Source organism: Lactuca saligna, chromosome 3 (assembly GCF_052625555.1).
Source record: "Lactuca saligna cultivar CGN05327 chromosome 3, ASM5262555v1, whole genome shotgun sequence".
NCBI lineage: Eukaryota > Viridiplantae > Streptophyta > Magnoliopsida > Asterales > Asteraceae > Lactuca > Lactuca saligna.
The window spans coordinates 7,307,076-7,321,921 of NC_136419.1; positions in this window are offsets into that span (position 1 = coordinate 7,307,076).

The following is a 14,846-nucleotide window of genomic DNA, read 5'->3' on the forward strand; positions in this document are numbered from 1 at the left end:
TCTGCCATATTTCATAATCATGAAACGCAGCTATGGCAAGCATCACCCTAATAGACTTTATCTTCGCAACTGGTGAGAAGGTCTCATCATAGTCCACTCTGGGAGTTTGAGTAAAGCCCTTCGCAACCAATCGCACTTTATAAGTATGCACTTTCCCATCCATGTCCGTCTTCTTCTTGAAGATCCACTTGCACCCGACTGTCTTACGACCCGGTACATTATCAACCAAATTCAAAACTTGGTTGTCGTACATGGACTGAATCTCGCTGTCCATAGCCTCTTTCCATTTTGCAGACTCTGGGCCTGCCATGGCTTCCTTATAGCTGCTAGGTTCATCCAAATTTACTAGTGTACTATCACTAATAAATGTATCCCCTTCAGTAGTAATATGAAAACCATAAAACTGGGGTGGAACACTAGCCCTAGAGGAACGTCGAAGAGGTAAGGACACGTCAACAGGTTCAACAGGAGTTTCCTCCTCAAGTTGAGTGCCAGTGTCAGAGGTTCCTTCATCGCTTTGATCTTGAATTTCTTCAAGTTCAATTTGCCTCCCATTGTCTTCTTGGCCTATCAATTCCTTTTCTCGGAAAACTCCTCTTCTAGCAACGAAGACAACATTGTCACTCGGTCTATAGAAAAGGTAGCCAAAAGACTTCTACGGATAGCCGATGAAATAACACTTCTCACTGCGAGGTTCTAGTTTGTCGTGAGTCTCTCGTCTTACGAAAGCCTCGCAACCCCAAACCTTGATATGTGCCAACGAGGGAGCCTTCCCTGTCCACATCTCGTGAGGAGTCTTGGAAACCTTCTTAGTGGGAACTAAGTTAAGTATACGGGCGGCAGTCTCTAAGGCATACCCCCAGAAAGCTATTGGTAACGAAGTCCGACTCATCATAGAACGAACCATGTCCAACAAGATCCGATTGCGTCTTTCAGCCACACCATTCAATTGTGGCGTTCTCGGAGGCATCAATTGCGAAACGATTCCACATTCTTTTAGATAGTCGTGAAACTCAAGACTTAGGTACTCTCCTCCTCGGTCTGACCGAATCATCTTGATTTTCCTGCCCAGCTGATTCTCCACTTCATTCTTAAACTCTTTGAACTTTTCAAAGGTTTCCGACTTTTGCTTGATCAAGTAGATATATCCATATCTGCTATAATCATCTGTAAAAGTCACGTAGAAGCGGCAAGCATCCCTTGTGGTGGATCTAAAGGGCCCACACACATCGGTGTGTATGAGATCCAATAAACCCTCACCCCTTTCACAAGTGCCAGTAAAGGGTGACTTGGTCATCTTCCCAAGTAAACAAGACTCACACGTGTCATCGTCCCTAAGGTCGAATGACTCCAACACTCCATCCTTTTGGAGTTGGGCTATGCGTTTCTTGTTGACATGGCCAAGGCGACAATGCCACAAGCATGCTTTGTCTAGACTAGTAGACGAATCAATATTCAAAACATTATTTCCAAAATTATCAACAATCATCACTGATTCATAAATCCCATTACAAGGTAATGCATTGAAATAAAAGACACCATTCAAATAAACATTAACAGAACCATTACTATTATCAAAAGAATATCTGAAACCTTGTCTAAACAACCCATGAAAAGAAATAATGTTTCTTGCCATATCTAGCGAATAACAGCAATTCTCTAAATCTATTCCTAACCCATTACTTAACACTAAAGAATAAACACCGACTTTGGTCACAGGCGACGATCTTCTGTTTCCCATAATCAGGTTCATCTTCCCATGCTCCATCTCCCTACTTCTTTTTAGGCCCTGCAAATCAGAACAAATGTGGTAACCACATCCTGTATCAAGGACCCATGAAGTAGCAAAATGATGAGTTATTAGATTTAATAGAATACATACCTGCAAATGTGGGCTTGATCTTCCCATCTCTTATGTCCTGCAGATATTGTGGGCAGCTTCGCTTCCAGTGGCCCTTTTGGTGGCAATAAAAGCACTCTGCTTCTTTAGAATCGGAAGAGGGTTTAACGGGGCCAGCTTTGGTCCCACTTGAGGACGAACCATCACGGGGTTTCCCCTTATGGTGGCTCTTACATGGAGCCTTCCTCTTTTTACCCTTTCCTTGACCTATCACCATCACAGGAGCAGCCACAGCAGGTGACGGTGCAACGGATTTGTCTTTGAGGTTGCTCTTAGCAGTCCTCAAGAGTCCTTGGAGCTTGCTCAAGGAGACCTCCTCTTTATTCATATGGTAGGTCATCCTAAACTGATTGTAGCAGGAGGGCAAGGAGTGGAGGATTATGTCAATAGCCAAATCCTCATCAAACTTAACATTAAGTTTGAGAAGACGATCAACATACCTATGCATTTTCTGCAAATCAGAGGTTAGGGATTCTCCACTCCCTATCTTAGCGGTGATCATGCTAGTAATGATCTCATAGCGCTCTTGCCTCGCGCTCTGGTGATACCTGTCCAACAAATCCTGATGCATTTCATATGGATACATGTCCTCATAGGACTTTTGGAGTTCGAGGTTCATGGTGGCCAGCATGATGCAGTGAACTTTCGTGGCATCACGCTCGTGGGCCTCAAAGGCGGCCAGTTCCTCAGGAGTAGCAACATCTGGGATGATCTTCTCAAGCTTTTCATCGAGGACATATTCTTTGTCCTCGTAGCGTGTGATCATGCGAATGTACCTCATCCACTCTTTGAAGTTTGAACCATCAAATGTCACTTTCTGACACAAGTTCATCAATGAGAATGACCCAGAAGCGTTGTTGTTGTTGTTGTTAGCAGACATCTGAAAAAGAAAGGGACAAAGCTTGATTAGAAATGAATCGCTAATTAAACACCCAAATGAGAAATTAGGGCTAGGATCCAACAACATTATTTACAACTTAGAAAGGGATGTCGTACTCTAAAAGTAAATAACTTGAAGGTAAGTGAATGACGATTCACTAATTCTCACCATGAAAAACGAAAAAGCAATTTAGGTTTTAAATGTATTGAAAACTCCTAGATCTTTGAGATTCATTGAACTTTTCAATGGCATGTTTAAATCTCGATATGCATTTCACATTTGCGACTGGGATGCCGAGGATCGCAAACAAATTTGTGAATAACCATGCGAATTAACGTGGTGCACTCAATGTCACTATCACCTAATCAATGTGCCGGTAAACCACACACGCTCCATTGATCTATGACAAACATCGAGTCACCCTTCGCTACCTATGTCATCCCCAAATTGATGTGCCAGTTAACCACACGCGCACCATCAACGTTTGACAAGGGTACGAAGTGTAATTCCATGGATTAGCATCATTTTCACATTTTACCCTAAAGTAACTAAGAGTGGGAATTTGTAAAACAATGTAGTTACTTTAATATTTCCATTATACTTTTAATGAGGAATTAAGTGCCCTATCCTATCCGTTCGGCTAACGACCCTCCACCAGTCAAGCAAGCGGTAGATGTGAGTGTACATCCATTAAGCGCCATTTTATAGGCAACAACCTTATACCCGCCTTATAGATTGGCTTCGTGAATGAGGCCTACTAGCGATAAGACTAGCTTATTCTTATACATATATAATAATTAATCTTATAATATCATAATTGTATAAGGGTGTATTTTAAAGCATTTCAAAATACTAGTATCTTAATGTGTATTTAAAATTTTCGAAAATTAAGGCTATTTAATTTAAAATTTTAAACACCAAAAAAAAAAAAACTTTGATTTAATAATTATCAAAATCAAACAATTAATTTGAACTATTAAATCTTTAAGGTTTATCATAAAATCAAACTATTAATTTATTTAATCCTTTTATCCCCTAGATTTTTTTTTATTATTTTTAAATATGTGGAAAGGATAATACAAGATCTTCAATTATCCAGTGTAAACAATTAAATTGATAATCACAAAGATAGCAATATCCAAATCCCTAAAATCTTGGGATCTTATCTTGGGGGGGAAGGGATTTTCGAAATCCCTAGGGTTTCTTAACCCTAATTTCGAAATTTGGAGGCTAGGCAAAAAGGTTTTAAGAACCTTATCAAAAATCGCCAACTAGGGTTTTGCAACCCTAATTTGTGAAAATCACCAAGCCTTAGGGTTTACTTGCCATAAACCCTAATTTGTCAAAATCATAATATGTATCAAATCCAATTGAAAACAAAAAACCAATGGCTCTGATACCACTGATAGGTTTAATACAAACAATCCTATGTGTGCATGCAACCCTAGTTGGATCTATGTTTTCACTATAAGACATACAACTTTATGAACCCAAAATAAACCCTAGCATGCTTCTATGATTTTCGAAAATTACATAGAAGTGTAGTAGACATACCTTTGTTGTTATATAGCAATAACAACTAGTTTCCTTGATCTCTTGAACTCTCTTGAACTCTTGAAAGCAAGCACCACAATTGTAGTGCCTCTAATGGCTCACAAACACCTTGAAGCAAGAAGGCAACTAAGAGAGAAGAGGGAATGATGCTAATTTCGGCCCTAGGGTTCCCTTGGAATCAAGTGGCCTTAAATTGAAGCATAGGGCATGTATTTATACTATAGGGTGCTAGGGTTTTAGTCTAAACCCTAATGGACAGCTTAGCCACCAAGCAGCCCAAGGAACCTTATGGAATGAGGCCTTGGACGAAAATATGATGATCCTTCATCATAATTTCGTTCCCCCTTAGTCCATTAGGTTTCCTAGCCCAAAACTTAACTATCACACATTTGACAGTTTATACCCCTTTATTTAATTAATCTCTTTTAGTCACCAAATTAATTCCTAATTAATTTATGACTAATACTAATTAAATAAATATGATTTCTCCTTTAATATATTATTCTTATAATATATAAATAAATCATAATATCTCCTCTCTCATATCAAATTACCTTGTTAAGTTGCTTTGGTGAAGGCAACCCAAAAGGACCATGCACACTCGGGGTCAAGTATATACCAAATATGGTTACTAACTTAGACACTAATCCAACAATATGATATGATATGATATGAAATGTTATGCATGCTAGAATACTAGGTATCATGATAGGACTAGAGTGGCCTGATTTGTGATGCCTTAGCCTAGGGAAGTCTGTTGCTATGAGATGCTTTGAGAGCGAGCGGGTAGTTAGTGCATGACAAGAGTAGAGTACTCAGGATCCGGGGTTTGGGGAGGAGGACTTGGGATGAATGCTGATGCGGTGTGGTCGGTAGTATTGGGCCCGTACTACCGAAGACACTGGGTCAGTGGGCGACCCAAGTAAGAATCCCTGGGTATCGGAGACTGAGTAGGGTTGCATTATCGAGTGCGATTATGCTCGATAGAGTCTCTGATAGTTCTATGTTGTATTTCAGAGGCATCATGGTTGGACCACGCCACAGACCTAGTACGAGCAGTGTGAGTGACGAGGAGATTCGTCAGATGATTCATGAGGAGGTGGCTGCAGCGATCCGGGCTGAGATTCCGGAGATGTTTGGGTCTATTAAGACCACTTTGATGGAGACCTTTGATGAGCGGTACGCCGCATTGACTGAGGCTGCAGCCGCTGCAGCTACCGCAGCTGGGCCGCTGCCAGGCCACATGGAGGTGACTCCTTGCTGTTTCGGGAGTTCAGCAACACGAAGCCACCTGAGTTTGACGGGACGCAGGATCCGATCGCTGCGATAAGATGGATTGCTGATATCGAGGGATGCTTCTACACTTGTTCATGTCCGGAGCATCTGAGAGTACGGTTCGCCTTGAACCAGCTCCGTCTAGGAGCGAAGGATTGGTGGAAGTTCGTGACGGCGAACTTCACTTTGGCAGAGATTTCAACTGTGACGTGGGAGAGGTTTACCTCTATGTTCAGAGATGAGTACGTTCCTCCGGTGGAGAGGGAACAGTTGGTTTAGGAGTTCTTGACCCTCAAGCAGGGTAATGATTCAGTTACGGTGATCACGCGGAAGTTTCATGAGAGGGCGATGTTTTGCCCCGAGCAGGTGTCCACAGAGCAGGCTCGGATGAGACAGTATTTGGGTGTGTTGAGGAGGGATATCCGGTAGTTCGTGTCGAACTCAACGTATCATACCTTTGCTGAGCTTCAGGCGAATGTCAGGAAGCGCGAGATCAAGCTGGAGACCCAGGCCAGGGAGGAGGCCGAGTCTCAACGGGTGGATCGGCGGCCGACTCAGTCTCAGCTAGCAGCCAAGCGGACTAAGTCCGCCGATTCGAGGACGGGAGGTCCGAAAGGCCGCACTTGCGGAAAGTGCGGAAAGGGTCATGAGGGGACATGTCGATCAAGAGCTTGCTACAAGTGTGGCAAGGAGGGGCACATTGCGAGGGATTGCCCCAAGGGGTTTATGGTTTGCTTTCATTGCAACCAAACCGGCCATCGGAAGGCCGAGTGCCCTCAGCTTCATCAGGGATCTGCACCTGCTGCCAGGGCTACTGAGACTCGACCAGTGAAGGCCGAGGCCCCGAGGGCTCGTGCGAGAGCTTTCCAGTTGACTGCGGAGGAGGTCCGCGCTGCGCCCGATGTTGTGGCGGGTATGTTTTCTTTCATGTATTTATTTTGATGTTGAGATATTATGCTTATATTATGTTTATGCGTAGGTACTTTTCTTGTGAATTCTGTACCTGCTTTAGTGTTATTTGACTCGGGTGCGATTCGGTCTTTTGTATCTTTGGCCTTTAGTCAGCATATCAGTGTTAGTCACAAGGCGTTGAGTCGGCCTCTGAGAGTTTCTATAGCTGACGAGAGAGTGATTTGTGCCACGGAGGTTCTCCGGGGATGTGTGTTAGAGACTTTCGGGGTTGAGTTTCCGATTGATCTGGTTCCTATTGCGATGGGTGATGTCTGTGTCATTGTGGGCATGGACTGGTTGAGCCGATTCGGCGCAATTATCGACTGTGAGCGTCAGCTGGTGACCATACGAGACCCTAGTGGGGGAATTCTTTCAGTGTACAACGAGGGTACACGTTCGGGATCAACTTTTTGTTCGGCCGCTAGGGCGAGGCAGTGTCTACAGCAGGGTTGTAAGGGTTTTGTGGCGTATGTGATGGACAAGTGAGTGGCTTCCGAGAGACCGAGTTCAGTTGAGGAGGTCCCGGTGGTGCGAGAGTTTCCAGATGTTTTTCCTGAGGAGTTGTCGGGTGTGCCTCCTGTGAGGCAAGTGGAGTTCGGTATCGACTTGGTTCCGGGGGCCGCGCCTATCGCTAAGGTGCCTTATCGTCTTGCACCTCCAGAGATGCAAGAGTTATCCTCGCAGCTTCAGGAGCTGCTTGGGAAGGGGTTTATTCGGTCGAGCAGCTCACCGTGGGGAGCGCCTATCCTATTCGTCAAGAAGAAGGATGGTTCACACCGGATGTGCATTGATTACCGGGAGTTGAACAAGCTGACAGTAAAGAACCGTTACCCATTACCGAGGATCGACGATTTTTTCGATCAGTTGCAGGGAGCATCTTGGTTCTCCAAGATCGATTTGAGGTCTGGATACCATCAGGTGAGAGTGCGGGATGAGGACGTCCAGAAGACGGCGTTCAGGACGCGTTATGGGCATTATGAGTTTGTGGTGATGCCTTTTGGGCTCACCAATGCCCCGGCTGTGTTCATGGATCTCATGAACCGTGTATGTAGGCCGATGTTTGATCGGTCAGTGATTGTATTTATCGACGACATTCTGATATATTCGAGATCTAGAGAGCAGCATGAGGAGCATTTGAGGGAGGTCCTTGAGGTCCTGAGATCGGAGAAGCTTTATGCAAAGTTCTCCAAGTGTGATTTTTGGTTGTGGGAGGTCCAGTTCTTACGACATCTTGTTAACCAGGAAGGGATACTAGTCGATCCGGCCAAAGTTGAGGCGGTGATGAGTTGGGAGGTGCCGAAGTCACCCTCTGAGATCAGGAGTTTCCTTGGGTTGGCAGGGTACTATTGGAGATTTATCAAGGATTTCTCCAAGATCGCAGTGCCACTCACCAGATTGACCCGGAAGGGTGTTGCTTTTTCATGGGGTCCCAAGCAGCAGGCCTCCTTTGAGACACTTCGCCAAAGGTTGTCTGAAGCCCCGGTATTAGCTCTCCTGGAAGGGATGGAGGATTTTGTAGTATATTGCGATGCATTGATTCTGGGGCTGGGTGCGGTGCTGATGCAGAGGGGGCATGTGATAGCATATGCATCGAGGCAGCTGAAGCCTCATGAGACGAGATATCCCACCCATGATCTAGAGTTGGGGGTAGTAGTGTTCGCCCTCAAGATTTGGCGCCACCACTTGTATGGGGTTCGGTGTACTATATAAACGGACCATAAGAGTTTGAGGTACTTGATGGATCAGCCCAACCTAAATATGCGGCAGAGGAGGTGGTTGGATGTGGTCAAGGATTATGATTGTGAGATCCTGTACCACCCATGCAAGGCTAATGTGGTAGCCGATGCGTTGAGCCGCAGGGCGGAGAGCACTCCACTGTGAAATGTATGTTTGAGATTGACCGTGATCGCTCCAGTACTAGATGTCATTCGTGGGGCACAGGCCGAGGCTGTGCAACCTGAGATGCAGAAGAAGGAACGGGTCGTGGGGTTGGTTTCGGAGTTTGTCACGGATGGTCGAGGGCTTATGACTTTTCAGGGTCGGATTTGGGTACCGTTTGTGGGTGGTACGCATACTACTTTGATGGAGGAAGCGCATCGATCGAAATTTTCGATTCATCCCGGGGCTACGAAGATGTATTTGGATTTGAGAAAGGAGTATTGGTGGCCCTGTATGAAGAAAGACGTCGCATGGTTTGTTGAGAGGTGCTTGACCTGCCGTAGGGTTAAGGCCGAGCACCAGAGGCCGCATGGAAAGTTGCAGCCATTGGAGGTTCCCGAGTGGAAGTGGGAACAAATCACTATGGATCTCATCGCCAAATTGCCGAGGACTGCCAGAGGAGTTGATGCAATTTGGGTGATTGTGGACAGGTTGACGAAGAGCGCTCACTTCCTTGCCATCAGTGAGAGTTCTTCAGCGGAGAAATTAGCGGAGGTGTATGTGAGAGAAGTGGTATCTCGACATGGGGTGCCGATCTCGATTGTTTCGGACCGTGATGTGCATTTCACTTCCAGATTCTGGAAGAAATTTCATGAGGAGTTGGGTACTAAACTGCATTTTAGTACCGCATATCATCCCCAGACAGACGGTCAGAGTGAGCGGACGATTCAGACGCTTGAGGACATGCTCCGCGCATGTGTGTTGGACTTTGGGGGTAGTTGGGATGCGTATTTACCCATGGCAGAATTCTCCTACAACAACAGCCATCATTCGAGCATTGGTATGCCACCCTTTGAGTTGTTGTATGGGAGGAGGTGTCGGACCCCCATTTGATGGGGAGAGGTTGGGCAGAGAGTGACGGGTAGTACAGAGATCGTGCTTCCGACGACAGAGCAGATTCAGCAGGTCAGACATAGGTTGTTGACCGCCCAGAGCCGACAGAAGAGTTATGCGGACAAACGTCGATCCGAGCTTGAGTTTCAGGTCAGCGATCTCGTTCTCCTAAAGGTCTCACCTTGGAATGGAGTGATTCGATTCAGAAAGAGGGGCAAATTGGGGGCCCGATATATTGGTCCATTCCGTGTGGTTGCGAGGGTAGGCCGGGTAGCCTATCGTTTGGATTTGCCAGCAGAGTTGGGGCAGATTCACGACACTTTTCATGTGTCGCAGCTGAGAAAGTGTATAGCCGATGAGTCGGCAGTGGTTCCATTAGAGGATATTCAGGTGGATGCGAGCCTGAATTATGCCGAGAGGCCGGTGGCCATCAGAGATCGGAAGATCAAGGTTCTGAGGAACAAGGAGGTACCCTTAGTGTTGGTTCGGTGGCAACATCGAAAGGGATCAGAGATGACCTGGGAGCCAGAGCGAGAGATGCATGAGTAGCATCCGGAGCTATTTTCAGAGCGAGACTTCGAGGGCGAAGTCTAGTTCTAGTGGGGGAGAGTTGTAACAGCCCGGATTTCCAGGTATCTTTTATGCTTTCAATTTTTGATGTTTGTGAGGGGACTCGGTGAGTTGGAGCTTAGACTCGCCGAGTAGGATCGCGATCCTGGACGCGGGTTCGCGCCTGGACTCGGCGAGTCCAAGGTATGGACTCGGCGAGTCTGCGTTGTTTAATGAAACCCTAATTTCTCGGGTTTGGGACCTATTTAAAGGGCCTTATGGCCGTCATTTGTGCTCACCAGTCCCTTGAGTGAAACCCTAATCGAGTGTGAGCGTTTGGAGCAAAGTAGGAGGCCATTATTGATCTTGGAGGTGTCATCTTGCAAGGGAAAGGGAGGATCAGCTAAGGGAAAGCAAGAGGAGCCACTTTCTGAGAGTTTGGAGTCCAGAGCATCACTATTGTGGTAGTATCTTCGAGCTATCCTCTTTTATGTTGATGTTTACATTGATTTAGGGCTTATTGAGCCCTTTTGTGGCTAGATCTAGAGCTCCCTTGGTCCCTTAAGCGATTTAGACCATAGATCTGGACCTTTGGAGGTCCAGAGTGTCCCTTTGCCCAAGCTTTTTGTGAATCAATGGAGGTTTGGGATTGGAATCCTTATGCCTTAGGTCAAAATGTCATTTATAGGTGTTTGTATACATTTTTTTTTCTAAAATACATGTCTGTATACATTTTTTTTAATAAAAACTAATTTGTATATATTTATGTACTTAATAAATACCTAATTTTATAAATAGGTATTCCGTATATAAAAAAGGTAAAAAAGTTTTTATATAGAAAATATAAGATTTTTTTTACATGAAAATATGCTTTTTTTGTATAAATATAATTTTATAAAGAAAAAATATATTCAAAAAAAAATTTGAGAAAAAAAAAGTTGTACAAAAAACAACTAAAGTTATGATGAATTCATAACAAAATTCTAAAATTTTGGCCAAAAGTGTGAATTTTGGACCAAATTTGTAATAAATTTTGAATTCTGGGCCAAAAATGTAATTTTTAAAAGTTAGATGACCTGTTGACCTGATAAAATGACTAAATTGAATACGATTACCAGTTTTTAGGACTTAATTGAATAAAAAAAGATATAATAACTAAATCGATTATGAAACCAATAGGTAAGGACTTTATTGCAGTTTTCTCTTTTAAAAATGATTAGTTAAATGAGGGGATTTTGTAGAACATTTAAATAGATGAGGATAAATTAGTTAAATTAATAAAAAATCCATAGAAGAGGTTAATCATTAGAAAACTTATCTAATTAGAGGTCAATATTAATAGGTTATGAAGTGACAATATTTTTTTAGGGGTAATAACTCTCGACCCAACTCGTAACCTGACACTGACCCAACCCAAAAATAGATGTGTTTGGGTTGAGATCTTTGACCCACCAACCCTTTTATTTCATGGGTTGGGTTACCTGTTTGGGTTTGCAGGTCAACCAGTCAACCCACACACACACACACACACACACACACACACATATATATATATATATTACATTTATTAAAAAAAATATTTTTAAATATTATTGAAATCTCCTTCTGTATCAAGCTACAAAATCAGAAAATTCATGAAGACTGATTTTGTTCAGTACACCCTTATGAGAAGAGGAATGGAATACGTACGATCACAGGCTGACTTCCCAAGTATGAATCCTAAAGAGATTTTCTTGATAGCAAGGTTCTTCCAGCTCAAAGCATAGAAACACTCGAAGATGGCCATTGCCTTTGAAAAGGCTGCTGATTTTCTCAGAGCCTTGGTATGCGACTTCGGAAAGATCGATGCTGAGATCTATCCCATTCTTGCCCCGAAGTTCAACTTCCCTCCCTTTGAGCCTGCACCAAGTTATACCGAAGGATACCAAGACATGTCTTTAGGAGCTACCAACTTTCCGGAGTTAGGAGTTATATACAAGAAAGCCAAAAATGATCTCAAGTATTTCATCCCTGCCTCTACCATGCATAGACTCACTCGCAAACAACTTGATATCACTCTTGCTTCTGTTCATAGATCAAAGTTTACAACAGACGAAGTTAAGTTTGAGATCTCAAGGAGAATAAATTGGCTAAGTGAAGTCTGGAAGTTTTGGTGGTTACTGATCAAATTCATGAAGCTTGATAGATGAAGAATTAAAGAGGTTACTTAGGGGGAAATTGTTGAAGCATAAAAAGTGACCCTCACAAGTTGGAGATAGCCCACTTGGCTAACATGGAGGTTCTAATATAACTACTAACTAGGAGGTCTTGGGTTCAATACCAGGCAGAGGAGATTTATATTTATTTGTCATTCAAAAAAAGTGACCCTCTTTAATTAAGATCAGATCCGAAGTCTTCTCCCCGAACCACAATCCGCTATCCAACCGCAACAGTGTCTCAACCACAACTATGTTATGTGTTCTTTTGTCTTTATTTATTTACCTTGTAATATCCAGTATGCCATGCATGGCCACAATAGAATTAGTTAGAACATGTAACCCTGAGTCTCTATAAATAGAGTTCTCATCTTGAATGAAATACAATGAATCTCTCTCTTGAATCATATATCTCATCTTACTTTCTTACTCTTTTCACATATTCATATCTCTCATCTGATTGTAATCTTGTGACGTCCCCAATTTTCACGGCCAGAAAAGACCGATTTTGTTTAAGCTTTATAAAAATCAGAGTACCTCTTTTAATAAAATGTTGCGGAATTTGTTCCTAGTAAAACATGATAAATACATTATCAAAGCATTTCCGAAGAAAAGTATTTTTATTCATTTTAAAACATTTGGGATGTCATCGTCAATACAGAAACATAAGCATAAACATAACTTACATTCATTATAACTAGTGATTTATATCTCCTTAATCTCTCAGTGTAATGTGACTTCATATCACACATGTGATATAAATAAACTGAGTGGGTCAGGTTGGGAAACCTAGTGAGTACATAGGGTTTTCAACCCACAATAATACAATTAATATGTTTAAACATCAAACAATCAACCTAATTACCCATCCCAATTATCTTATTTACTCTTAAGGATATACCCTAAGAATCAGCTATTTCTCATTCATTCATTCCTAAGGATTATCCTAAGGAATAGGTACGAAGTCCATCGTTGTCAATGACACAGCTGTCAAGCACAGCTGCTAGTTCTATCACTTAGGCACAACTGCCATAATTGTGACATTCTCAATGAGGCGCTTCTGCCGGTATTGTCCTTTAGACGCTACTGTCATGGTTATAATGTTATCTATTAGGCACAACTGCCGATACTATCCTTAGAGCGCAGCTGCTAGGATGTTTATCGTAGATCAACAACATCTACAGGTTGTGGTGCAGCTGTCAGTGCTCATCTATAGGGTACTAGGTCCATTGCTGCCAATGTTCACCTATAGGGCACTAGGTCCATACTACTAATGTTCCTCTATTTCAGCCTTCATCCCTCATCATTCATCTACCCATGTTTTACCCAACACATTTTGTAGATATAAAATACATATACAGTTTAAATCATTTAGAACATGTATAAAATCGTTCATCCAGCATAGATACCAAGTATACATATAATATGCACACATAGCACGTAATTTATATAAAATACTTCATATCTATGTGTAAGATGAAAGTAACTATGCACTCACAACACGTAATATATATTAAATACTTCATATCTATGTGTAAGATGAAAGGGACCATGCACTCACTTGATAAGGTGGTGACTCGGCACTCGGACAACGCTTCGTTTACTTTAAAATAATTTCCTTCGACGAAACCCAATATTATTACCACTAGATTTTAGCTTAATATTTATCGTGACTAATTATTATTATTATTATTATTATTATTATTATTATTATTATTATTATAATATAAGCGTTTAAACAATACTTTCCAACCACTATGTACAGATAGGGGCCAAACATAAAACACCAGAGGGCAGGACCATTTTGGCATATAGCACTTCTGAAATCCAACAACCCTATGCGTCCCTTTAAACCAAATTCCTCGTACCGCAAGTAGTTAAAAAGATATTATAACGACACTTACATAAGTCATAATAATAGCTCAAATATTTATTATAAGTTCATAATAACAATACTAATTTTAAATATAAACTATATTTAAAATAGGGTAACGATAACTTACTTACAAGATAATTTTAGCTAGGAGTCAGGCTCTGCAGAGGCAGAACTTCGTCGCTGAATCTTTCTAAGAAAGATTCGTGCAACGCTTCAGCCCTCACCTTACTATACTAAAACTACAGAAAGAGAAGTCAAATCACGAGGGACCGAAATGCTCGGGGGATAAGAAGAGAAAGACTCTTGAATCAAGAGAATGGTGCAAGAAATATGAGAGTCAAAGCCTCTTATTTATAGTAATTGATTTACAAAAACCACCATCCATAATTACTTAACGACCTTATAGTTATATAAACGACTAAACACCCCTTCATAGTACTATAATGACCGCATCGTCGATACCTTTCTAATGATATATACATTTGTATATATATGTATACGTATATATGATTTATACTTTATTTTAATACGTAAATATTCTATTATATTTTATAACTCATTCATACGGACTCCGTTTTTGACGTTTTTTATATCCACACGTAGGCGGGACCGTACCCTACAACTTTCGTTTAGACTCCGTCGGCTAATTTTGACTTTATTTTTAAAGTTATATTTTTAACAGTTCGGGACATGATTGGTCCCTTAAAAAATTATAACTTTTACATACGGACTCCGTTTTTGTCTGTCTTTTGTCGTTGAGTTCCTATTAATGAGATCTTCAATTCTCATTTAGGTCGTGTTGGCCAAAAAATGCTCGATCTAAAATTCGAATTCCGGGTTGTGTACTGTTATGCTAAATCTTAGAAAAATCATAACTTCCTCATATGAAGTCAG